This window comes from Pseudophryne corroboree, chromosome 6, assembly GCF_028390025.1.
Source record: "Pseudophryne corroboree isolate aPseCor3 chromosome 6, aPseCor3.hap2, whole genome shotgun sequence".
Classification (NCBI taxonomy): Eukaryota; Metazoa; Chordata; class Amphibia; order Anura; family Myobatrachidae; genus Pseudophryne; species Pseudophryne corroboree.
Genome location: NC_086449.1, coordinates 49,962,055 through 49,987,650, shown reverse-complemented (window position 1 = coordinate 49,987,650; position 25,596 = coordinate 49,962,055). Strand labels below are relative to the sequence as shown.

At 47.8% G+C, this 25,596-nt stretch overlaps 2 protein-coding genes across 2 annotated transcripts in view; both read left to right on the top strand.

Moving 5' to 3' along the window:
• The window catches only part of LOC134936070 (gastrula zinc finger protein XlCGF17.1-like), a 392,476-nt gene that overhangs the window by 227,294 nt on the left and 139,586 nt on the right, over window positions 1-25,596 (top strand). The gene's annotated exons all lie outside the window — the stretch shown is intronic.
• The window catches only part of LOC134936067 (zinc finger protein 84-like), a 59,186-nt gene continuing 44,070 nt past the window's right edge, over window positions 10,481-25,596 (top strand). The window contains exon 1 of the mRNA XM_063930976.1: window positions 10,481-10,671. The gene's annotated coding sequence lies outside the window, so the exon portion shown is untranslated. The remainder of the gene's footprint in view (window positions 10,672-25,596) is intronic.

Here is a 25,596-nt window from a genome sequence, read left to right as displayed (position 1 = left end):
TGGGGAGAGAGTTTGTGGGGTGCAAGGGTAATTGACTGCATGCCAACACTGACTTAGAGGGTGTTGAATTTAATATATAGCGCTGCAGTTGTTAACAACACAGAGGAGGAGCCCACGCACCGGTGAATTAGAGCCGTGTGTAGAGAAGGAAGCCACGCGCCGGAGAATTAGAGCCGTGTGTAGAGAAGGAAGCCACGCGCCAGTGCATTAGAGCCGTGTGTAGAGAAGGAAGCCACGCGCCGGAGAATTAGAGCCGTGTGTATAGAAGGAGCCCACGCGCCGGTGAATTAGAGCCGTGTGTAGAGAAGGAACCCACGCGCCGGTGAATTAGAGCCGTGTGTAGAGAAGGAAGCCACGCGCCAGTGAATTAGAGCCGTGTGTAGAGAAGGAACCCACGCGCCGGTGAATTAGAGCCGTGTGTAGAGAAGGAAGCCACGCGCCAGTGAATTAGAGCCGTGTGTAGAGAAGGAAGCCACGCGCCGGTGAATTAGAGCCGTGTGTAGAGAAGGATACGAGCCGGTGAATTAGAGCCGTGTGTAGAGAAGGAAGCCACGCGCCGGTGAATTAGAGCCAAGTGTAGAGAAGGAAGCCACGCGCCGGTGAATTAGAGCCGTGTGTAGAGAAGGATCCCACGCACCGGTGAATTAGAGCCGTGTGTAGAGAAGGAAGCCACGCGCCAGTGAATTAGAGCTGCGTGTAGAGAAGGATACGAGCCGGTGAATTAGAGCCGTGTGTAGAGAAGGAGCCCACGCGCCGGTGAATTAGAGCCGTGTGTAGAGAAGGAAGCCACGCACCGGTAAAAGTAGGGCTGTGTGCAAAGAAGGGGTTCCCGTGCCGTTTAAGCAGGGTGCCGTGTGCAAAGGAGGGGGTTCACGCGCTGGTAGTTGGGAGCATATAAAAGGCGCTCTCGCCGGCGGAGTTGAGACTGGCGTTCCCTCAGCTAATGTGCGCATTTTTATACACCAGCGCCGCTGAAAGAGCTGTATTCTGTAAACATACAGCGGCGACTGGGTCCTGATAGTGCTACTCAGGCTTGGTAGTAATGATGGCGGAGGCAGAGCTGCGGAGGTCGGGCAGCAGTGACCAAACGAGGCATCACTGGGGAGACCAGAGGCGTTGAGGTCCACTGGCGGCTGTCAGAATAGAGCAGTTTGAAGGGCAGAGGGCAGGCAGCTCAGACGTCGTCCAATCAGCAAACCAAGCTGAGGGCATAATGAGCAGTGACACGTGGTAAGGGTGGCCAGCGCCATCTAGTTAACAGATGGAAGGAGGAGTCGGGGGAGGAGTTGATCGATGGCAGCCTATCACACGGAGGTGTAAGTGAATGACACCACCGCACAGCATAAATCCATATAAATGAGCTGAATATAACACACAGCAGCACTAAGCAGTTGGGGACGAGATAAAAGACTACGCACTGGTTTTTGTTTAATGAACTGCACCAAATTTGCAGAAGCAGATAGAGGGAAAAAAATCCAGTGCCAGGCACTTTTTATTAATACAGCAAGCCGAAGTGGTAATCATTACAGCTACCCCTATTTTTACTTATATTGCTAGACTGGATTAAGTTATAGACCTACAAAATATAAAGTCAGGCAGTGCAGAGTGGGTTTGCTGCTTAGCTGTGGCGAGATACGGCAATAATACCACAAGTAACTAAGTACAGTACCGTGGTGTGTTGAGAGACTCTATCCAGTAAAGGGGAAAGTTAGTGGCTGTGTAATACGATATCCAGATACTTAGTGGGAAAGTGTGAAATGGTCATAACTAAGACAGCATTCTGTGACTTCACACTATATCCCATTGGCTGTCCTTGCATACGCACAGAGCCGAATTAAGAGGGGGGTCCCGGGGATAAGTACCCCGGGCCCCCTTTTTTCAAAGGGCCCCCCGTCGCCGCCGCAGATCGGAACAGAGATCCGATCTGCGGTATTGCCCTGCGGTCCCGGGAGCCGGCGCCACACGCAGCGACAGGGCAGCTCAGCGATAGCCGTCCCTGGCGCCTCTGGCTCCCGGCGGCGGCTCCACTGCCTGTGATGGCCAGCCGGTCACATTTGCCCTTGGCCAGGCTGGCTAACTATGCCTGCGGCCGACTTGATCCACGCGTCTGCTGCTGGGTTCTGAACGCAAACCAGAAAAAGCCTGCTGGAGCGGGTGGCAGTGTCTTCCCTCTATTAGCTGTTGCGGTACACTGTTACTTGTTGAAGTGTATAGTACGAGTGACAGTGTACCGCAACAGCAAATAGCGGGAAGACACTGTTACTGAGTTCCCTCTCCCTCCGCTCAAGTCCGGAGACATACTGGATGGTAGTCGGACCCCGGACGCAGGGACAGGCACACGCACCTCCGGCTCCCGAGATCCTGGAAGAGCCACAGCCGCACGCTGGAATAATAGGGCAGGTGGAGCCGGCATAATAAGAGCACCGCGGAGGAAACTTGGTGCGCAGCCTGGATGAGATAGATCTGTCTGCGCTGACGGTAAGGGGCCTGTGCTGCTGTGGATGAATGGGAGCAGCCTGGAGCCTCGCTATCTCCCCATCATTCTCTGAGAATTCTCTATTTGTCCTGTCACTGTCTCTGGATTGCATGCACAGGCTGCATGTACATACGTGTAGGGTTACATAGGAGCTGTGTACATGTTCTGCACGTTATTCCACAGCTGGTGGCCTGAAATATTGGGGGCATTATGGCTTTATTCCTGCAAATATACAGCAAGAGTACATTTCAGTGTTAAAATTGCAATGTAATGACAGTCGATTTATGTACACGAGAGATGTAATAATGATGTCCTTGCATATATGTACGTGTGCAATTGTTACATATGTGTATGTAGTGATATATATATATATATATATATATTTAGCTTTATTGACTGCTGTCTGGTTAATGTTTAAATGCATGTTTCAGGCTTCCCTGCCATGGCCCTTCCTTTATTCCTGTGTCCTATATGTGAGGCAGTATGTATGTTATCTGTGTCTGCAGTCTGGTACCCCTCCTCTTTGTATGACAGCCGCCATTGAAAACTCCTGAGATTTCACCTTTTTTTTCTCTTAATATTATAAAAGCCACATTGCATTATAATAGCTGCTATAATTTTCTGCATATCAGATATTACTGTGACAGAACCTTCTACTGTGTGCATTGCATGAGCAGTGCTTGCATGCCTTGGAGCCTGAGACAATAAAGTTGATGGCATAGTAACCAGGCATTTGTATTATGCCCTGGGGTCAGAGGTCTGCTGTTAGAACAGGTTATTACTATGCAATTTTTGTGGTTCTTGTCCTTTTTATACTACCAACACATTGATGCTAACCCACCATTTCCTCTTCTCATCTAGCATTTCCTACAGCATGCATGCCATCCCTTATTGTAAGTGGCTGCCATGTTCATTCTTGTCTAATGTGCATATGCACTTCCCGCTATTTGCTGTAGCGGTACACTGTCAGTTGTTGAAGTGTATAGTACGGGTGACAGTGTACCGCAACAGCAAATAGCGGGCAGACACTGTTAATAAGTTCCCTCTCCCTCTGCTCAAGTCGGGAGACACACTGGATGTTAGTTGCCTGAAGGTGAACAGCAAATACACTACCTTCCCTGATTGGCAGCAGGCAGCAACTGCTATAAGGACCTCTCCTTACTGCTATTTGAGAGAATCTGTCTCCTGGCACTTCTGACTGTTCTCTTGCTTTCTGTCTCTCCGCTACTCTCATGCAGTCTGTCTCTCTATGCTGCTCTCTTGCGGTCTGTCTCTGCTACTCTATTGCTCTCTGTCTCTATCTGCTCCTATGTTGCTGTGTCTGCTGCTCTCTTGCTGTTTGTCTCCCTCTGCAGCTCTATTGCTATCTTGGCTGCTCTTTTGCTGTCTCTGTCTAGACATTCCGCTACCTACGGCCGCTCGCTACGCCCGCCCACACCCGCTCTCTACACCCGCGTCCATCATCCACCCGACCCTTCCCTCTCTACACTCGCCCTCTATGCTCGGTCAGCAGGCCCGGCGACAGACATGCTGCTGCAGGGGCGGTAGAGGGTACATTTGTCAGCAGCACCTGCTACCGGAACCCACATGATTTTAATTTTAAATCTTAGGGCCCCCCTGTCTTAAGTACCCCAGGCCCCCCGAAGCCTTAATCCAGCTCTGCATACGCATCTGATAAAGAAACGGAAGGACTTGTGTAAGAAGGGGCCGCCTGAGCCTCCCCGTGTTGGTACACTTACCGAGGGCGGTCTCTCTACTCCGCCGGGGATACTCCGGGTCCTCCTCCGGGATGACTCCGATTTGCTAGACAGGGTGGCTGCGGGTCCTGGATGGTTACTGTCGAGAAAACAGAACCTGTATACGCACAGACAGAGAGGAGGGAAGGCGGAACAACCCCAGGCGGGCTCAATGATGGGTCATCATTGGCACTTGTGGCCTCAGACTGGGTACCCGTGAGGTGCGAAAGCACCCGGTGCGACCCTGGACGGAAACGCCCACAACCAGGGGAAGGGGTAGGGGAACGGGGGGGGGACTCAAACTTACGTGACACACACACACAGAACACCGATTGGCTCACCCGACTCGATCTTGTCCGCTTGCGTGTCGAGCGATCAGTCTCCCGGGTACCTAGGACGGAAATGCGCAAGAAACAACGCCACAGATGGGGGTGGGGGACACGCACCGATTGGGCCTGAGCAAGCGGCTCAAAGCCCCTGACCGGAACTCGGACAGCCAAACACCTACCTTCGAAGGGAGCCTGACGCGCGTGGGCGGGACTGCAGAACGCTATGCGCACCGGAAGTACCATACAAGAATAAACAGTGACACAACACTTTAAGCCTATGAGATTACAGAGAACCCAATACCTACCCTCGGAGAATACAGTGAAGACACAATTTCTACACTAAGAGACTACGGTAGGACACAATACCTACACTCAGAGAGTACAGTAAAGAACAACAGACAATGCTGAGAGGGGCCTCACTGAGGGCCTACCTTGATCCAAATGAAGGAAGCTTGCGACGAGCTCTGGCCAGGACAGCTACCAGGGCAAAGGCAGCAGCAGGACCAGGAGCAGCAGCAGCAGGACCAGGAGCAGCAGCAGCAGGACCAGAAGCAGCAGCAGGACCAGGAGCAACAGCCGGAGACATATCCACAGCAGCACCCGTCCTCTCCTCTCTCTCCTACACGTGCAGCCTCCTCGTCCCTCCCCCCTGCCAGCCCTTACATACCCCCCTGCCGGGGCTTCTGGGCCGGGTGACGTGGCGGCTCCTCATTCGCTGCCCGCATCGCCCTGTGATGACGCGCCACAGCACGTTGGCGCACCTGGCGACGCGGGGACCAGGGCTGACATCCGGCCGGGCAGCCGGGAGAAGGGGATCTGCGTCCGCTTCCGGACGGGCGACCGTGGCTTCCGGCCGGGCGGCACGCAGTGGGGGGTGGCACCCGTAGCGTCCCACACTCCCCCCTCCTTTTCCTTTGTGGTCCCCACAAACAGCTGGTTTACCGTCCAGTCAAAATCTGGGTCCGCAAATCGTGGGGCAGGCACGGCCATTGTGGTCCGAGTTGACCTTCGTGGCTGCGCAGCCTGGACAGGGGCTGCCGGCCGAACCTCGGCGGTGACCTCGGGGGACGGTGTCTCCTGTTCCGGGGGAGGCAGCTCCAGGTTGTGCAGGACCTCCTCCATGGGGGGCGGCCCCGGGGTGATAGGGGTCCACCAGTACAGTGTGGCGGGGGTGGTGCCCGGTTCGACGTAGGCGTAGGCGGGATGCAGAGGCTCCGGCCCCAGGGCCGCACAGGGGCGCAACATGTTCTGGTGTACAACACGATCACTTCTGCCGCCGTCCTCGGCGTGTACCTCGTAGACCGGGTTCCTGGGGGATACTTGCCGTTTGACAATGGAGGGCGGGGTTTCCCATCGGTCGCTCAGCTTGTTGTGTGGTCGATGGTCCCGGACGCGGACGCGCTGTCCTTCCTTGAGGGGCCCGCACAGGGATCGCCCAGGTTGCGGGTGGGTGGTGGCTTCCATATTCCGCTTGGCAACCTCCCCGGCAGCCCTCAGGCGGCATCTCAGTTCCTCGACCCACTGACTCTGGGTCCGCTGCCCGTCGTCTGGGAAAGATCAAGGTCCTGTAGTTCTCTTCCGGGTATCCCGAACATCATGAGGTAAGGGGAAAAACCCGTGGTGCGTTGGACCCTGTTGTTGTACACCCACACCAGCTCCTGCACGAAATCTGGCCACCGTCTCTTCTGCTCGGCCTCTAAGGTCCGGAGCATCTGCAGGAGGGTCCGGTTAAATCGTTCACAGGCCCCGTTCCCCGCCGGGTGGTAAGGCGTGGTCCGGGATCTTTGCATGCCGTAGGTCTGGCAGAGGCGCTCCATCACCCGGCCTTGGAAGCATGCGCATTGGTCGGAATGTATGCGTTCAGGGCAACCATACCTGCGGATGAACTGCTCGACGATGGCCTTGGCGGCTGAGTCCGCGGTCTGGTCCCGGGTTGGGGCGACCACCGTGAATGTGGTGTGGTGGTCTGTCATCACCAGGGCGTACTGGTATCCTTGTGCTGACTCTCCAATGAGCACGTAGTCGATCATCAGTAACTCCAAAGGTCGGGTGGTTACGATGGTTTGTACAGGCGCCCTCTGCTCTGTGGGTTTGGTGGCCTCACATCGATCGCATACTCGACATACCTCTTCCACCACTTGCTGGAGTCCCGGGCAGAAGTACTGCCGGCATAGCCACTGAAGGTTTTTTTTAAGGGGGAACTTAGCCAACCGGGCAGTCCAACGCTGTTCCAAGGCCCCCAGTTTGGCGGTATCCAGATGGGCTAGCGGGTTGTTGTCTGTGACCACTTCGACTTCGCCCACCGTCAGGTACTCCGGGAATTTTTCGGTCACCGCCCACACCAGGGCCAACAGCTCAAGTTTGAACGAACTGTAGTTCTCGGGGTTTCGCTCTGACTCCCGAAGACCCCGGCTCCCATAGGCGATCACCCTCTCCTGGCCTCCCTGGACTTGGGACAGCCCTTGTGGCTTCCATCGGTGTAGAGTATGAATGGCTTGTCGAAATCCGCATAGGCCAATACTGGGGCTTGGCTGAGTGCCTCCTTGAGCCGAAGGAAAGAGTCTTCCTGCGCCTGGCCCCACTGGATCCTCCTTTGCCGGGAGTCTGTTTTGCCAGGCCCCTCAGTAGCTCGTGCAGGGGACCAGCGATCTTGGCAAAACCTTTGATGAATCGCCGGTAGTAACCTACTAAGCCCAAGAAAGCCCGTACTTTGGTCACTGTGGTGGGGGCCTTCCATCCTTGTATCGCGGCCAGTTTGCTAGGGGTGGGTTGCACCCCCTCTGCAGATACCACGTGGCCCAAGTATTCCAGGCTGGGCTTCAAGAGGTGGCACTTCCGGGGCTTCAGCTTGAGGCCGTAGTTTTCCAGGCGCTGCAAGACTAGGTCCAACCTCCGCAGGTGTTCGTCAAGGGTGGGGGCAAAGACAATGATGTCGTCCAAATATATCAAGATGGCCTCGAAGTTCAGGTCCCCCAGGCAATGCTCCATGAGGCGTTGAAAGGTGGCAGGCGCGTTGGAGAGTCCGAACGGCATCCTGCAGAAGTCAAACAGTCCCATGGGGGTGATGAAGGCCGTCTTGGCTTGGTCCCATTCTGCCACAGGGACTTGCCAGTAACCGCTGGCCAAATCCAGCGTCGAGAAGTACCGGGACTTCCCTAGTGCAGCCAACGACTCCTCGATGCGGGGAAGGGGGTATGCATCCCTCACCGTGCAGCTGTTCAGTTTCCGGTAATCTACGCAGAAGCGCAGGGCTCCATCTTTCTTCTTGACCAGGACAATCGGGGTCGCCCAGGGGCTCTTGCTTTCTTTAATGACCTGGCTGGCTAGCATCTGGCGGATCATGGTTTTTACCTCCTGGTATAACCGAGGCGGAATGGGGCGGTAACGCTCGCGGATGGGGCGACTGTCGCCGGTGTTGATCTCGTGTTCTAGCTCCCGGGTAAATCCAAAGTCCTCCTCACTGCGCGAGAACACCTTCTGCCTTTTCCACAGCATGCGTTCCAGTCTTTTGACGTCCGCTGGGTGGAGTTGATCCAGGGTCACGTCTGTCTGTTCCAGGATGGCCCGGCCATTCCAGTTGTCAGTGGGCATCTCTTTTTCCTCGACCGTTACCGCCAGGGTCTAAGGTGTTTCCGTATCTGGATGGAGTGTCAAACATGTTCTGGTTGGATGTGGCTCGCCGGGATGATGTGTAGCTCGCCCAAAGTCGTCCTTGCAGGTATTTCCGCCGGGTGGTCTCCGAGATTACAGATGCGAAGGGGCACCTTGCCGCCTTGGACCACGGCGAGGGCTCGGGCCACCACCAGCCCGGTCTCGGTCTGCTGGAACCAACAAGGCTCGATGAGGACCTCCCTTCCCTCTAGTCTATGTTGCGACCGTACTGGCAAGTCCAGGACAATCTCCTGTCGGGCAGGAACCTTCACTTTCTGCTTGTGTTGGGTTTTGATTTGGCCAATGGGCCCTCCTCTGCCCGTAGATTTTGGTTCCTCGCACAGTTGGATCACCCTTTGAAGGGCCTGTTGTACGGGCCTCTGTACCTTTAGGTGCCTCCAATATCGGGGGCCCTTCTCCTGGACCACAGCCCGGTCCAGGCAGCGCAAGATATTCATGCCAAGGATGACCGGTCCGTGAGTAAATTCTTCCCCTGCTATTACCATGACACCCTTCTTCCCCAGGGGCTGGTCTTACAGTTCCACCTCGATCCACACCACCCCCACAATGGGGATGGGGAGGTTGTTGGCGGCCTTGAGGTTCACCCAGCTCCCTACGCTCGTTTTTGTCAGGTGGGCGTAGTGCTCCCGGAAACATTGTTCGGACATGGTCGATACTTGGGAGCCCGTATCCAGGAGGCATCGTTGTTCTTTTCCCGCCAGCCGGGCTATTACAGTAGGGCACTCTCCAATTAGGTCCGAGGCGTAGTTGGTGTTCATACGCTCTGTCTCTTTCCTCGTGGTTTGGCCCGCAACCGCGAGGGAAGTTAGTTTAAAGGCCTCCGACGATAATCCCCGGTACGCCTTGCTTCTGGGCATTCCCGGGCGAAGTGCCCCGGTTGGTTGCACTCCCAGCATCTGGGCGCTTGGGTGTTCCTCCTCCGAGTCCCGGCCGTCCCTTGGCTGGTGGGCGCTCCCCACCTCCGGTGGTGCCGAGGGGAGCTGGGAGAAGGGGATCTGCGTCCGCTTCCAGCCGGGCAACCGTGGCTTCCGGCCGGGCGGCACGCAGTGGGGGGTGGCACCCGTAGCGTCCCACACTTGTATATCATTTTATTAGATGCTTTGTCACAGAAATGGAGATTATAATTGTATACGTATATATACACAAAGGAGATGAAATCGTCCATGCAGTCGAATAAGACTAAGAATATTAGAGTATAAATTACTAGCTACACAAGCTATTCAGAGACTGCAAGTAGATCTGATCAGAGAGAAAGAGACACTGATGCTATAATTTAATGTAGAAAATATTCAAGACAGAAATTAGTCTGTATGAAGAAAAACTGTCACGTTACCCATCTGGATGTTATGAGATCTAGAGTTCTTTGTACTAAGCCAGCGGAGGAGATATACTGGGTCTTTATACTTCATGACATAGATCAGTTCTCTACATTCAGCTTACTGGATACAGAGTAATGTAACTTTACATTCAGAACAGAGAAATGTCATTTATTTTGGGCTACACTGGTAACCAGGATAAAGAATTACATAGTTACACATCTAAGCAGGAATTTATAAAGTGGCCTCAGACTCAGTAAAGGAACTTTAACGCTCTCATATATTTGGAATATAACAGAACATTGTTGTTTATCATCTTTATGGGCCACAACTTGCGCAACTCAGGTTTTTTCAGAGTACCCGGGTCACTTATTCAGCGAGGTTATCACCAAATTTTGTATTGTGTATTGCATGCAATTGTTTTGTATAGGAGAGTGGGGTAGCTAGGACATGGTTGTATGCATAAACCTAGTTATTACTTATTAGTATATGAATAAGGTGTGTAAAATAATATTACAAATATAATACTTACCAACTGTTGTTGCTGGAAGTTGATTGGAAGAGCTGGAAAGAAGAACGGGTATATGGGTAATATATATATATATATATATATATATATATATATATATATATATATATATGTAACAAAACCCACATACAAAGTACTGATAGAAGTCAGGCATCCCAGGCAGCCTGTTATTAGAGCAATAGCTTGGGTGGAGGCATATTATTAGAATTAGTAACCTTGTCAGATATAAGGGAGGGTTACACTGTCGACCTAGTGACTGTCAAACCAAACATTGTCGACCTAGACACTGTGGATCCTATGATCCACACCCTTGCATTGTCCTGCTTTACTATGGGGCTGTCACCACTTCAGGAGCTGAAGGAGTTAATGCAATCAGGAAGTGAGAGAGAGGCTCTGTGTGAGCTCAGAGTGGAGGACATGGATTAGGGGAAGGAGGGGAGGGAGGAGAAGTTTCCTGTGTGTGTGGAGAGAGGAGCAGGAGTGAGGACGCTGGTGCTGGGCTTGTTTTTCACTCATCAGCTGCTTGTTTTTATTTTAGAGTTGGCAACATTGGACACAACACATTTCAGTGGAGGAGGCGGCGGGAGAGGAGGTGACGGTGACCGGCAGTGAGGTGAGCGATGTTCCTGGTGTATGAGAGACGTCTGTGGGCACCATATATGGTATGTGTGACCAACTTCCCACACATGGGACCTAGGCCCTAATTCAGACCTGATCGCAAAAGCAAAATCTCTCTCTAATGGGCAAAACCATGTGCACTGCAGGTAGGGCAGATGTAACATGTGCAGAGAGAGTTAGATTTGGATGGGTTATACTGTTTCTGTGCAGGGTAAATACTGGCTGCTTTATTTTTACACTGCAATTTAGATTTCAGTTTTAACACACCCCACCCACATCTAACTCACGAGGCTGAAGTTAGCTTCTTATTCGGCCAGCTTCTTATTCACTTCTTATTCAAGCTCCAGCTTCTTATTCACTTCTTATTCGAACTCCAGCTTCTTATTCAGATCATTCAGTTTCGCAAGGGTTAATGAGTCTTCTGTCACAAATTTGACACCTGAAATCAACAGAGTAGGGTCCCTTGCATGTGACCCACTTGTATTTTGCCTGGCCCAACACTGTTTTGGGCATGAAATACACTGGCAAAGTGGGCACACACACCATATTTTGCCATTTTGAATAAGTAGCTGTAGTTTTGCAAGGGTTAACTAGTCTTGGGCCACAAATTTGACACCTGAAATCAACAGAGAGTGGTCACTTGCATGTGACCCACTTGTATTTTGCCTGGCCCAACGCTGTTTTGGGCATGAAATACACTGGCAAAGTGGGCACACACACCATATTTTACCATTTTGAATAAGTAGCTGTAGTTTTGCAAGGGTTAACCAGTCTTGGGCCACAAATCTGACACCTGAAATCAACAGAGGGTGGTCACTTACATATGACGGAGTTGTATTTTGCTTGGCCCAACGCTGTTTTGGGCATGAAATACAGTACACTGGCAAAGTGGGCACACACACCATATCTTACCATTTTGAATAAGTAGCTGTAGTTTTGCAAGGGTTAACCAGTCTTGGGCCACACATTTGACCCGCAAAAACAGAGGGTGGTCACTTGCATGTGACCCACTTGTATTTTTCCTGGCTCAACGCTGTTTTGGGCATGAAATACACTGGCAAAGTGGGCACACACACCATGATTTGCTATTTTGAATAAGTAGCTGTAGTTTTGCAAGGGTTAACCAGTCTTGGGCCACAAATTTGACAACTGAAATCAACAGAGGGTGGTCACTTACATATGACCCACTTGTATTTTGCTTGGCCCAACGCTGTTTTGGGCATGAAATACACTGGCAAAGTGGGCACAGACACCATTTTATAAATTGCCATTTTGAATAAGTAGCTGTAGTTTTGCAAGGGTTAACTAGTCTTGGGCCACAAATTTGACCCCTGAAATCAACAGAGGGTGGTCACTTACATATGACCCACTTGTATTTTGCTTGGCCCAACGCTGTTTTGGGCATACAATACACTGGCAAAGTGGGCACACACACCATATTTTGCCATTTTGAATAAGCAGCTGTAGTTTTGCAAGGGTTAACTAGTCTTGGGCCACAAATTTGACCCCTGAAATCAGCAGAGGGTGGTCACTTACATATCACCCACTTGTATTTTGTTTGGCCCAACGCTGTTTTGGGCATGAAATACACTGGCAAAATGGGCACACACACCATATTTTGCCATTTTGAATAAGTAGCTGTAGTTTTGCAAGGGTTAACTAGTCTTGGGCCACAAATTTTACCCCTGAAATCAACAGAGGGTGGTCACTTACATATCACCCACTTGTATTTTGCTTGGCCCAATGCTGTTTTGGGCATGAAATACACTGGCAAAGTGGGCATAAACACCATTTTATAAATTGCTATTTTGAATAAGTAGCTGTAGTTTTGCAAGGGTTAACTAGTCTTGGGCCACAAATTTTACCCCTGAAATCAACAGAGAGTGGTCACTTGCATGTGACCCACTTGTATTTTGCCTGGCCCAATGCTGTTTTGGGCATGAAATACACTGGCAAAGTGGGCACACACACCATATTTTGCCATTTTGAATAAGTAGCTGTAGTTTTGCAAGGGTTAACTAGTCTTGGGCCACAAATTTGACCCCTGAAATCAGCAGAGGGTGGTCACTTACATATCACCCACTTGTATTTTGTTTGGCCCAACGCTGTTTTGGGCATGAAATACACTGGCAAAATGGGCACACACACCATATTTTGCCATTTTGAATAAGTAGCTGTAGTTTTGCAAGGGTTAACTAGTCTTGGGCCACAAATTTTACCCCTGAAATCAACAGAGGGTGGTCACTTACATATCACCCACTTGTATTTTGCTTGGCCCAATGCTGTTTTGGGCATGAAATACACTGGCAAAGTGGGCATAAACACCATTTTATAAATTGCTATTTTGAATAAGTAGCTGTAGTTTTGCAAGGGTTAACTAGTCTTGGGCCACAAATTTGACACCTGAAATCAACAGAGAGTGGTCACTTGCATGTGACCCACTTGTATTTTGCCTGGCCCAATGCTGTTTTGGGCATGAAATACACTGGCAAAGTGGGCACACACACCATATTTTGCCATTTTGAATAAGTAGCTGTAGTTTTGCAAGGGTTAACTAGTCTTGGGCCACAAATTTGACCCCTGAAATCAGCAGAGGGTGGTCACTTACATATCACCCACTTGTATTTTGTTTGGCCCAACGCTGTTTTGGGCATGAAATACACTGGCAAAGTGGGCACACACACCATATTTTGCCATTTTGAATAAGTAGCTGTAGTTTTGCAAGGGTTAACTAGTCTTGGGCCACAAATTTGACACCTGAAATCAATAGAGGGTGGTCACTTACATATCACTCATTTGTATTTTGTTTGGCCCAACGCTGTTTTGGGCATGAAATACACTGGCAAAGTGGGCACACACCATATTTTGATATTTTGAATAAGTAGCTGTAGTTTTGCAAGGGTTAAATAGTTTTGGGCCACAAATTTTACCCCTGAAATCAACAGAGGGTGGTCACTTACATATCACCCACTTGTATTTTGCTTGACCCAATGCTGTTTTGGGCATGAAATACACTGGCAAAGTGGGCACACACAGCATATTTTGCCATTTTGAATAAGTAGCTGTAGTTTTGCAAGGGTTAACTAGTCTTGGGCCACAAATTTGACCCCTGAAATCAGCAGAGGGTGGTCACTTACATATCACCCACTTGTATTTTGTTTGGCCCAACGCTGTTTTGGGCATGAAATACACTGGCAAAATGGGCACACACACCATATTTTGCCATTTTGAATAAGTAGCTGTAGTTTTGCAAGGGTTAACTAGTCTTGGGCCACAAATTTTACCCCTGAAATCAACAGAGGGTGGTCACTTACATATCACCCACTTGTATTTTGCTTGGCCCAATGCTGTTTTGGGCATGAAATACACTGGCAAAGTGGGCATAAACACCATTTTATAAATTGCTATTTTGAATAAGTAGCTGTAGTTTTGCAAGGGTTAACTAGTCTTGGGCCACAAATTTTACCCCTGAAATCAACAGAGAGTGGTCACTTGCATGTGACCCACTTGTATTTTGCCTGGCCCAATGCTGTTTTGGGCATGAAATACACTGGCAAAGTGGGCACACACACCATATTTTGCCATTTTGAATAAGTAGCTGTAGTTTTGCAAGGGTTAACTAGTCTTGGGCCACAAATTTGACACCTGAAATCAATAGAGGGTGGTCACTTACATATCACTCATTTGTATTTTGTTTGGCCCAACGCTGTTTTGGGCATGAAATACACTGGCAAAGTGGGCACACACCATATTTTGATATTTTGAATAAGTAGCTGTAGTTTTGCAAGGGTTAAATAGTTTTGGGCCACAAATTTTACCCCTGAAATCAACAGAGGGTGGTCACTTACATATCACCCACTTGTATTTTGCTTGACCCAATGCTGTTTTGGGCATGAAATACACTGGCAAAGTGGGCACACACAGCATATTTTGCCATTTTGAATAAGTAGCTGTAGTTTTGCAAGGGTTAACTAGTCTTGGGCCACAAATTTGACCCCTGAAATCAGCAGAGGGTGGTCACTTACATATCACCCACTTGTATTTTGTTTGGCCCAACGCTGTTTTGGGCATGAAATACACTGGCAAAGTGGGCACACACACCATATTTTACCATTTTGAATAAGTAGCTGTAGTTTTGCAAGGATTAACCAGTCTTGGGCCACAAATCTGACACCTGAAATCAACAGAGGGTGGTCACTTACATATCACCCACTTGTATTTTGCTTGGCCCAATGCTGTTTTGGGCATGAAATACACTGGCAAAGTGGGCATAAACACCATTTTATAAATTGCTATTTTGAATAAGTAGCTGTAGTTTTGCAAGGGTTAACTAGTCTTGGGCCACAAATTTGACACCTGAAATCAACAGAGAGTGGTCACTTGCATGTGACCCACTTGTATTTTGCCTGGCCCAATGCTGTTTTGGGCATGAAATACACTGGCAAAGTGGGCACACACACCATATTTTGCCATTTTGAATAAGTAGCTGTAGTTTTGCAAGGGTTAACTAGTCTTGGGCCACAAATTTGACCCCTGAAATCAGCAGAGGGTGGTCACTTACATATCACCCACTTGTATTTTGTTTGGCCCAACGCTGTTTTGGGCATGAAATACACTGGCAAAGTGGGCACACACACCATATTTTGCCATTTTGAATAAGTAGCTGTAGTTTTGCAAGGGTTAACTAGTCTTGGGCCACAAATTTGACACCTGAAATCAATAGAGGGTGGTCACTTACATATCACTCATTTGTATTTTGTTTGGCCCAACGCTGTTTTGGGCATGAAATACACTGGCAAAGTGGGCACACACCATATTTTGATATTTTGAATAAGTAGCTGTAGTTTTGCAAGGGTTAAATAGTTTTGGGCCACAAATTTTACCCCTGAAATCAACAGAGGGTGGTCACTTACATATCACCCACTTGTATTTTGCTTGACCCAATGCTGTTTTGGGCATGAAATACACTGGCAAAGTGGGCACACACAGCATATTTTGCCATTTTGAATAAGTAGCTGTAGTTTTGCAAGGGTTAACTAGTCTTGGGCCACAAATTTGACCCCTGAAATCAGCAGAGGGTGGTCACTTACATATCACCCACTTGTATTTTGTTTGGCCCAACGCTGTTTTGGGCATGAAATACACTGGCAAAATGGGCACACACACCATATTTTGCCATTTTGAATAAGTAGCTGTAGTTTTGCAAGGGTTAACTAGTCTTGGGCCACAAATTTTACCCCTGAAATCAACAGAGGGTGGTCACTTACATATCACCCACTTGTATTTTGCTTGGCCCAATGCTGTTTTGGGCATGAAATACACTGGCAAAGTGGGCATAAACACCATTTTATAAATTGCTATTTTGAATAAGTAGCTGTAGTTTTGCAAGGGTTAACTAGTCTTGGGCCACAAATTTTACCCCTGAAATCAACAGAGAGTGGTCACTTGCATGTGACCCACTTGTATTTTGCCTGGCCCAATGCTGTTTTGGGCATGAAATACACTGGCAAAGTGGGCACACACACCATATTTTGCCATTTTGAATAAGTAGCTGTAGTTTTGCAAGGGTTAACTAGTCTTGGGCCACAAATTTGACACCTGAAATCAATAGAGGGTGGTCACTTACATATCACTCATTTGTATTTTGTTTGGCCCAACGCTGTTTTGGGCATGAAATACACTGGCAAAGTGGGCACACACCATATTTTGATATTTTGAATAAGTAGCTGTAGTTTTGCAAGGGTTAAATAGTTTTGGGCCACAAATTTTACCCCTGAAATCAACAGAGGGTGGTCACTTACATATCACCCACTTGTATTTTGCTTGACCCAATGCTGTTTTGGGCATGAAATACACTGGCAAAGTGGGCACACACAGCATATTTTGCCATTTTGAATAAGTAGCTGTAGTTTTGCAAGGGTTAACTAGTCTTGGGCCACAAATTTGACCCCTGAAATCAGCAGAGGGTGGTCACTTACATATCACCCACTTGTATTTTGTTTGGCCCAACGCTGTTTTGGGCATGAAATACACTGGCAAAATGGGCACACACACCATATTTTGCCATTTTGAATAAGTAGCTGTAGTTTTGCAAGGGTTAACTAGTCTTGGGCCACAAATTTTACCCCTGAAATCAACAGAGGGTGGTCACTTACATATCACCCACTTGTATTTTGCCTGGCCCAATGCTGTTTTGGGCATGAAATACACTGGCAAAGTGGGCATAAACACCATTTTATAAATTGCTATTTTGAATAAGTAGCTGTAGTTTTGCAAGGGTTAACTAGTCTTGGGCCACAAATTTTACCCCTGAAATCAACAGAGAGTGGTCACTTGCATGTGACCCACTTGTATTTTGCCTGGCCCAATGCTGTTTTGGGCATGAAATACACTGGCAAAGTGGGCACACACACCATATTTTGCCATTTTGAATAAGTAGCTGTAGTTTTGCAAGGGTTAACTAGTCTTGGGCCACAAATTTGACCCCTGAAATCAGCAGAGGGTGGTCACTTACATATCACCCACTTGTATTTTGTTTGGCCCAACGCTGTTTTGGGCATGAAATACACTGGCAAAGTGGGCATAAACACCATTTTATAAATTGCTATTTTGAATAAGTAGCTGTGGTTTTGCAAGGGTTAACTAGTCTTGGGCCACAAATTTGACACATGAAATCAGCAGAGGGTGGTCACTTACATATCACCCACTTGTATTTTGTTTGGCCCAACGCTGTTTTGGGCATGAAATACACTGGCAAAGTGGGCACACACACCATATTTTGCCATTTTGAATAAGTAGCTGTAGTTTTGCAAGGGTTAACTAGTCTTGGGCCACAAATTTGACACCTGAAATCAATAGAGGGTGGTCACTTACATATCACTCATTTGTATTTTGTTTGGCCCAACGCTGTTTTGGGCATGAAATACACTGGCAAAGTGGGCACACACCATATTTTGATATTTTGAATAAGTAGCTGTAGTTTTGCAAGGGTTAAATAGTTTTGGGCCACAAATTTTACCCCTGAAATCAACAGAGGGTGGTCACTTACATATCACCCACTTGTATTTTGCTTGACCCAATGCTGTTTTGGGCATGAAATACACTGGCAAAGTGGGCACACACAGCATATTTTGCCATTTTGAATAAGTAGCTGTAGTTTTGCAAGGGTTAACTAGTCTTGGGCCACAAATTTGACCCCTGAAATCAGCAGAGGGTGGTCACTTACATATCACCCACTTGTATTTTGTTTGGCCCAACGCTGTTTTGGGCATGAAATACACTGGCAAAATGGGCACACACACCATATTTTGCCATTTTGAATAAGTAGCTGTAGTTTTGCAAGGGTTAACTAGTCTTGGGCCACAAATTTTACCCCTGAAATCAACAGAGGGTGGTCACTTACATATCACCCACTTGTATTTTGCTTGGCCCAATGCTGTTTTGGGCATGAAATACACTGGCAAAGTGGGCATAAACACCATTTTATAAATTGCTATTTTGAATAAGTAGCTGTAGTTTTGCAAGGGTTAACTAGTCTTGGGCCACAAATTTTACCCCTGAAATCAACAGAGAGTGGTCACTTGCATGTGACCCACTTGTATTTTGCCTGGCCCAATGCTGTTTTGGGCATGAAATACACTGGCAAAGTGGGCACACACACCATATTTTGCCATTTTGAATAAGTAGCTGTAGTTTTGCAAGGGTTAACTAGTCTTGGGCCACAAATTTGACACCTGAAATCAATAGAGGGTGGTCACTTACATATCACTCATTTGTATTTTGTTTGGCCCAACGCTGTTTTGGGCATGAAATACACTGGCAAAGTGGGCACACACCATATTTTGATATTTTGAATAAGTAGCTGTAGTTTTGCAAGGGTTAAATAGTTTTGGGCCACAAATTTTACCCCTGAAATCAACAGAGGGTGGTCACTTACATATCACCCACTTGTATTTTGCTTGACCCAATGCTGTTTTGGGCATGAAATACACTGGCAAAGTGGGCACACACAGCATATTTTGCCATTTTGAATAAGTAGCTGTAGTTTTGCAAGGGTTAACTAGTCTTGGGCCACAAATTTGACCCCTGAAATCAGCAGAGGGTGGTCACTTACATATCACCCACTTGTATTTTGTTTGGCCCAACGCTGTTTTGGGCATGAAATACACTGGCAAAGTGGGCATAAACACCATTTTATAAATTGCTATTTTGAATAAGTAGCTGTAGTTTTGCAAGGGTTAACTAGTCTTGGGCCACAAATTTGACCCCTGAAATCAGCAGAGGGTGGTCACTTACATATCACCCACTTGTATTTTGTTTGGCCCAATGCTGTTTTGGGCATGAAATACACTGGCAAAGTGGGCATAAACACCATTTTATAAATTGCTATTTTGAATAAGTAGCTGTAGTTTTGCAAGGGTTAACTAGTCTTGGGCCACAAATTTTACCCCTGAAATCAACAGAGAGTGGTCACTTGCATGTGACCCACTTGTATTTTGCCTGGCCCAACGCTGTTTTGGGCATGAAATACACTGGCAAAGTGGGCACACACACCATATTTTGCCATTTTGAATAAGTAGCTGTAGTTTTGCAAGGGTTAACTAGTCTTGGGCCACAAATTTGACCCCTGAAATCAGCAGAGGGTGGTCACTTACATATCACCCACTTGTATTTTGTTTGGCCCAACGCTGTTTTGGGCATGAAATACACTGGCAAAGTGGGCATAAACACCATTTTATAAATTGCTATTTTGAATAAGTAGCTGTGGTTTTGCAAGGGTTAACTAGTCTTGGGCCACAAATTTGACACATGAAATCAGCAGAGGGTGGTCACTTACATATCACCCACTTGTATTTTGTTTGGCCCAACGCTGTTTTGGGCATGAAATACACTGGCAAAGTGGGCACACACCATATTTTGCCATTTTGAATAAGTAGCTGTAGTTTTGCAAGGGTTAACTAGTCTTGGGCCACAAATTTGACCCCTGAAATCAGCAGAGGGTGGTCACTTACATATCACCCACTTGTATTTTGTTTGGCCCAACGCTGTTTTGGGCATGAAATACACTGGCAAAGTGGGCATAAACACCATTTTATAAATTGCTATTTTGAATAAGTAGCTGTGGTTTTGCAAGGGTTAACTAGTCTTGGGCCACAAATTTGACCCCTGAAATCAGCAGAGGGTGGTCACTTACATATCACCCACTTGTATTTTGTTTGGCCCAACGCTGTTTTGGGCATGAAATACACTGGCAAAGTGGGCACACACAGCATATTTTGCCATTTTGAATAAGTAGCTGTAGTTTTGCAAGGGTTAACTAGTCTTGGGCCACAAATTTGACCCCTGAAATCAGCAGAGGGTGGTCACTTACATATCACCCACTTGTATTTTGTTTGGCCCAACGCTGTTTTGGGCATGAAATACACTGGCAAAGTGGGCATAAACACCATTTTATAAATTGCTATTTTGAATAAGTAGCTGTGGTTTTGCAAGGGTTAACTAGTCTTGGGCCACAAATTTGACCCCTGAAATCAGCAGAGGGTGGTCACTTACATATCACCCACTTGTATTTTGTTTGGCCCAACGCTGTTTTGGGCATGAAATACACTGGCAAAGTGGGCACACACACCATATTTTGCCATTTTGAATAAGTAGCTGTAGTTTTGCAAGGGTTAACTAGTCTTGGGCCACAAATTTGACACATGAAATCAGCAGAGGGTGGTCACTTACATATCACCCACTTGTATTTTGTTTGGCCCAACGCTGTTTTGGGCATGAAATACACTGGCAAAGTGGGCACACACCATATTTTGCCATTTTGAATAAGTAGCTGTAGTTTTGCAAGGGTTAACTAGTCTTGGGCCACAAATTTGACCCCTGAAATCAGCAGAGGGTGGTCACTTACATATCACCCACTTGTATTTTGTTTGGCCCAACGCTGTTTTGGGCATGAAATACACTGGCAAAGTGGGCATAAACACCATTTTATAAATTGCTATTTTGAATAAGTAGCTGTGGTTTTGCAAGGGTTAACTAGTCTTGGGCCACAAATTTGACCCCTGAAATCAGCAGAGGGTGGTCACTTACATATCACCCACTTGTATTTTGTTTGGCCCAACGCTGTTTTGGGCATGAAATACACTGGCAAAGTGGGCACACACACCATATTTTGCCATTTTGAATAAGTAGCTGTAGTTTTGCAAGGGTTAACTAGTCTTGGGCCACAAATTTGACACATGAAATCAGCAGAGGGTGGTCACTTACATATCACCCACTTGTATTTTGTTTGGCCCAACGCTGTTTTGGGCATGAAATACACTGGCAAAGTGGGCACAAACACCATATTTTACCATATTGAATAAGTAGCTGTAGTTTTACAAGGGTTAACCAGTCTTGGGCCACAAATTTGACACCTGGAATCAGGAGCCTATCAATACAGTCTCTGCGCATAAAGCTTTTCTTAAATTCTGCAATGTAGTGTCTGCGGGCCTAGGGGGTAATTCAGACTGCATCATTGCAGCAGCAGCGATCGCAGTCTGAATTACTTTGTGGAGTGCGCAATCCGGGAGCCCAGTGAGATTCTATCAGCATCTCAGGGCTTCGATCGCCTCTGCCTGATTGACAGGCAGAGGCGGTCATGTGGTGGGAAGGGGCATGCCACCGGCTTTAGAACCACGGTCCGGACAACGGAGGCCTGTCTGGACCGTTGGGGGGTGGCCCGAGGCAGCTGCGTGGTGTTACACACAGACTCTGCGACCCGGGATGTGGCGAGTAGCGGACTGCCAGCGTGCAGGAGCTTCGTTTGCAGGGAGTTACTCATCAGGTACAAAATCATCGACACCGTGCAATGGTTTTGTACCTGTGCGAGGGGGATGGGGGGGGCTAGGGCCAGTCATGCAGGGCGGACCAGCCCTGTGCTGGGCATCCACCCGCATGTCAGAGTACATGATTGTAGATGTGCTACATTTAGCACATCTGTGATTAGATCTTGTCTGGGGACTGTTTCCTCAGACATTCAGTGAATGATGCTGCCCTGTGGCAAATTCGCGCATGCACCTACGCAGTGGCGGAACAAGACCATGGTGGGCCGAGGTGCAACAAAATGCGTTGCCCCAGCCCGCCCAAGATCCAAAACGTGTGTCAAAAAATAGGGCATGGTCTCATTGAAAAGGGGTGTGGGCACACAATAGTACCACCAATTCAAATTATGCCACACAGTAGTGCAACCTCATTACATTACACTGATTTACATTACATTACACTGAACAGTAGTGCTCCTGAAACACGTTATGCCACACAGTATTGCTTCTTATACGCATTACGCCACATAGTAGAGCTCCTTCTACACGTTACGCCACACAGTAGTGCTCCTGAAACACGTTATGCCACACAGTACTGCTTCTTATACGCATTACGCCACATAGTAGAGCTCCTTCTACACGTTACGCCACACAGTAGTTCTTATACACATTACAACACACAGTAGTGCCTCTTATACATGTTACGCCACACAGTAGTATCTTAATATACGTTATACCACACAGTAGTATCTTAATATACGTTATACCACACAGTAGTGCTCCTGATACACGTTACTCCACCCAGTACTGTTCCTTATACATGTTACGCAACACAGTAGAGCTCCTTATACACGTTACAACACACTGTAATGGTCCTTATACACTTTACGCCACACAATAGTGCTCCTTATACACGTTACGCCACACAGTGGTGCTTCTTATAGACGTTACACCACACAGTAATACCCCTTATACAGGTTAAGCCACACAGTAGAGCTCCTTATACACATTACGCCACACAGTAGAGCTTCTTTTACACATAACGCCAATATAGTAGGCACTACGGTAAAGTTTTAGGGTTAGGCTGCTGGGGGGGAGGGGTGAGGCACTGGGGTGGTGGCTAGGGTTAGGCTGTGGGGAGGGGTAAAGGTTAAGGTTAGCTACTAGGGAAAGGTTTAGGGATTAGGGATAATGGGGAAAATACTCACCAGAACACTGCTGAGACATCGCCAATGCAATGTGATCCAGAAAAAGGCACTGCTGTCACCGGTATAAAGTACGAAACTGCTATATCACAAGGGACTGTTTGTTGACAGTTCTTTATGTCGACATAATGAATATCAATATGATAACTGTCGGCCAATTGTATCCAACTCCCACAAAAACTCAGAAGACTTCTCACTGTATAAAAATGGGACAATTCCTTTGTACAAGGATACACAAGGCCCATGGAGACAGATGTCCACACTATGCATCATGCAGCCAGCAGCAGCACATGCACCCTGGGTGACAACACATGACCCTGTGCCTGGCTGCCTTAGTGGGGTCACTCTATGCTGTGCTGTATGTTATATGTCACTGCACAGTCACCATTACTATTTGCAGAGAGACCACCACCTCCCAATCTCCGCCCCCTCAATGTAGGCTCCGCCTCTTCGAGGTCCGCGATTCTGAGTTTGCAGGATGAAATGTACAATTAGAAAAATGTATAATAAAATAAAAATAAATAAACACACAGCTGCCTTACCGCCTTTACAAGGAATGCTGCTGCACTAACTCTACAGTTTAGCCGCATGGTCACGTGATGCTCCGGCTCCGGTAGCAAAAAGAAACAGCTGGGCTGCCCGTGAATGAGAGGGGAAGATGGCCCCTTCTCCTTCTCCAGACTCCTCCACTGCATCCTCCTCCCCCTCTGGCCAGACTGCAGCTCAGCCTCATTCTGTTAAGGGGAAGCGGCGGCTTGCAGCGCGCCGGCAGGTGGCATGTAATGAGTCAGTCTCACTCATTGTAGTGCCTCCGGCTGTGGGCCCCTTCATCGTGGAGGGGCCCTGCCGGTTGCACCGCTGCAAGTTCCACCCCTGAACCTACGATAATAGCCCACCAGACCAAAGAATATCCTGAGTTGCGACATACATTTTAGCTTAGGCCATGTGAAGACTGCTTCCACCTTGCCAGGTTGAGGTTTAACTTACCCTTGGCATACAATATACCCCAGATACTTTGCCTCCACAGATATGATGGCACACTTCTCCAGGTTAGCTGTGAACCCTTGTGCCTGTAGAGACTGTAACACTGCATCCACCTTTGGAAGGTGCGACTGGAACAAACCCACTGTGGTAGAGAAGGCTGTTGTTGCTTTGGCAGCTTCCATCAGAGGAATTTGCCAGTACCCCTTCAGTAAATCTAGCGTAGTTAGATACAGGCTTATTGCTAAGTTCATAAACCCGGGGCATAGGATAGGAATCAAACCGAGGAACTTTATTTAACTTTCTGAAGTCATTACAGAATCTCAAAGCTCCAAAAAGCTTGGGCTCTAAAAAAAAATGGGATTATTCCATTCACTGTTTGACTACTCTGTGACCCCCAAGCGCCGCATCACTTCCAGTTCCCGTTTTACTGCTGCCTGTTGGGCCTCAGATATACAATATTGCCTTTGTTTTATCACCCCCCTGGGTGGAGTAACATTGTCATGCTGTATGATTTGAGTTTTCCCCAGGAGGGCAGAGAACACAACCTGGTACTGTGCTACTAAGTTTACCACTTCTTGTTTCTGGCTAGGACTCAGTTACTTCAGTAGGCACCTGACATACTGGGGTTTTCATGGCCACTAAAGAGGGATGACTGGCACTTTCCAAGGCTTCAACAAATTCACATGGTAGACTTTTACCTCTTTCCTTCTACCTTCCTGCCGTACCTAGACACAAGTATCAGTACCTTGTTGCCCCTATTGAGAGTCCGGTTGACAGCAGTAACGCCATGACTGCGTTTTTGATCCTGTTGAGCTCTTGCCATATGCTTGGTCAGAAGTGGCGCAATTTGCCTTAGACAGCCATATAATTGGGACACAAACTGAACGATGTTAGGCTCTTGGGACGGGATCAGTACTAAATCCCGCAGGATGGGATCCCGGCGGTCGAAATACTGACGCCGGAATTTCGACCACACAATCCCGACAGGGGTGGCGAGCAGAACGCAGCCCATTGTGGGCTCGCTTTGCTCGCCACGCTGCAGGCACGGTGCTTTGCTATGCTCAGCACACTTTTATATTCTCCCTCTATGGGTGTCGTGGACACCCACGGAGGCAGAATATGTCGGGATTGTGCCGGTCGGGGTTCCGGCGTCAGTATTTCAACCGCCGGGATTCCGTCCGGCGGGATCTTAACCGCATCCCCTTGGGACAATTGCTGCTCCCACCCATCTTTTAATAGATCTAGTATCCCTCTGCGTTGTCTACCATAGAGGAGTTTGAAGGGTCTAAACCCCATACAGTCTCTATATAAAGTCTCTATATAAATAAAGGATAATAATAATAATAATAATAATAATAATAATAATAAAAAAAGAGGATTGGGGTACCTCTCAAACTGCCAACATTAGCTAAGGTAAGAGTAGGTCCTAATCTCGCTTCTCCTGTGACACTGCCCTTTTCATCATCTGCATAAGGGTTCTGTTAAAGCATTCAACCAAGCCGTCTGTCTGCGGGTGGTAAACCGAAATGGTAATTCTATCCACCTTTAACAGGCGACACAGGTATTTCATTAATTTAGACACAAAAGGGGTACCTTAGTCGGTCAGGACCTCTATTGGTATTCCTAGACGGGTATACAGCATCAAGAACTCCTGGACAATAGTGCTAGATTTCATGTTACATAGTGGTATGGCCTCCGGGTACCCGGTGGAGTAGTCCACCGTCACCAATATATACTGATGCCCATGATCCGATTTTTCTACTGGCCCTATCAGATCTATAAAAATTGGCTGAATAGGCATGGAAATTATAGTCAGGAAAACCAAGGTCGCCCTAAATTCTGTCTGGGGTGCATTCTTTTAGTACACTGGGCATTCCTGACAATATTCTTTTACTGCAGCATGAATGCCTGGCCAGGAGAAACATAGCTGGA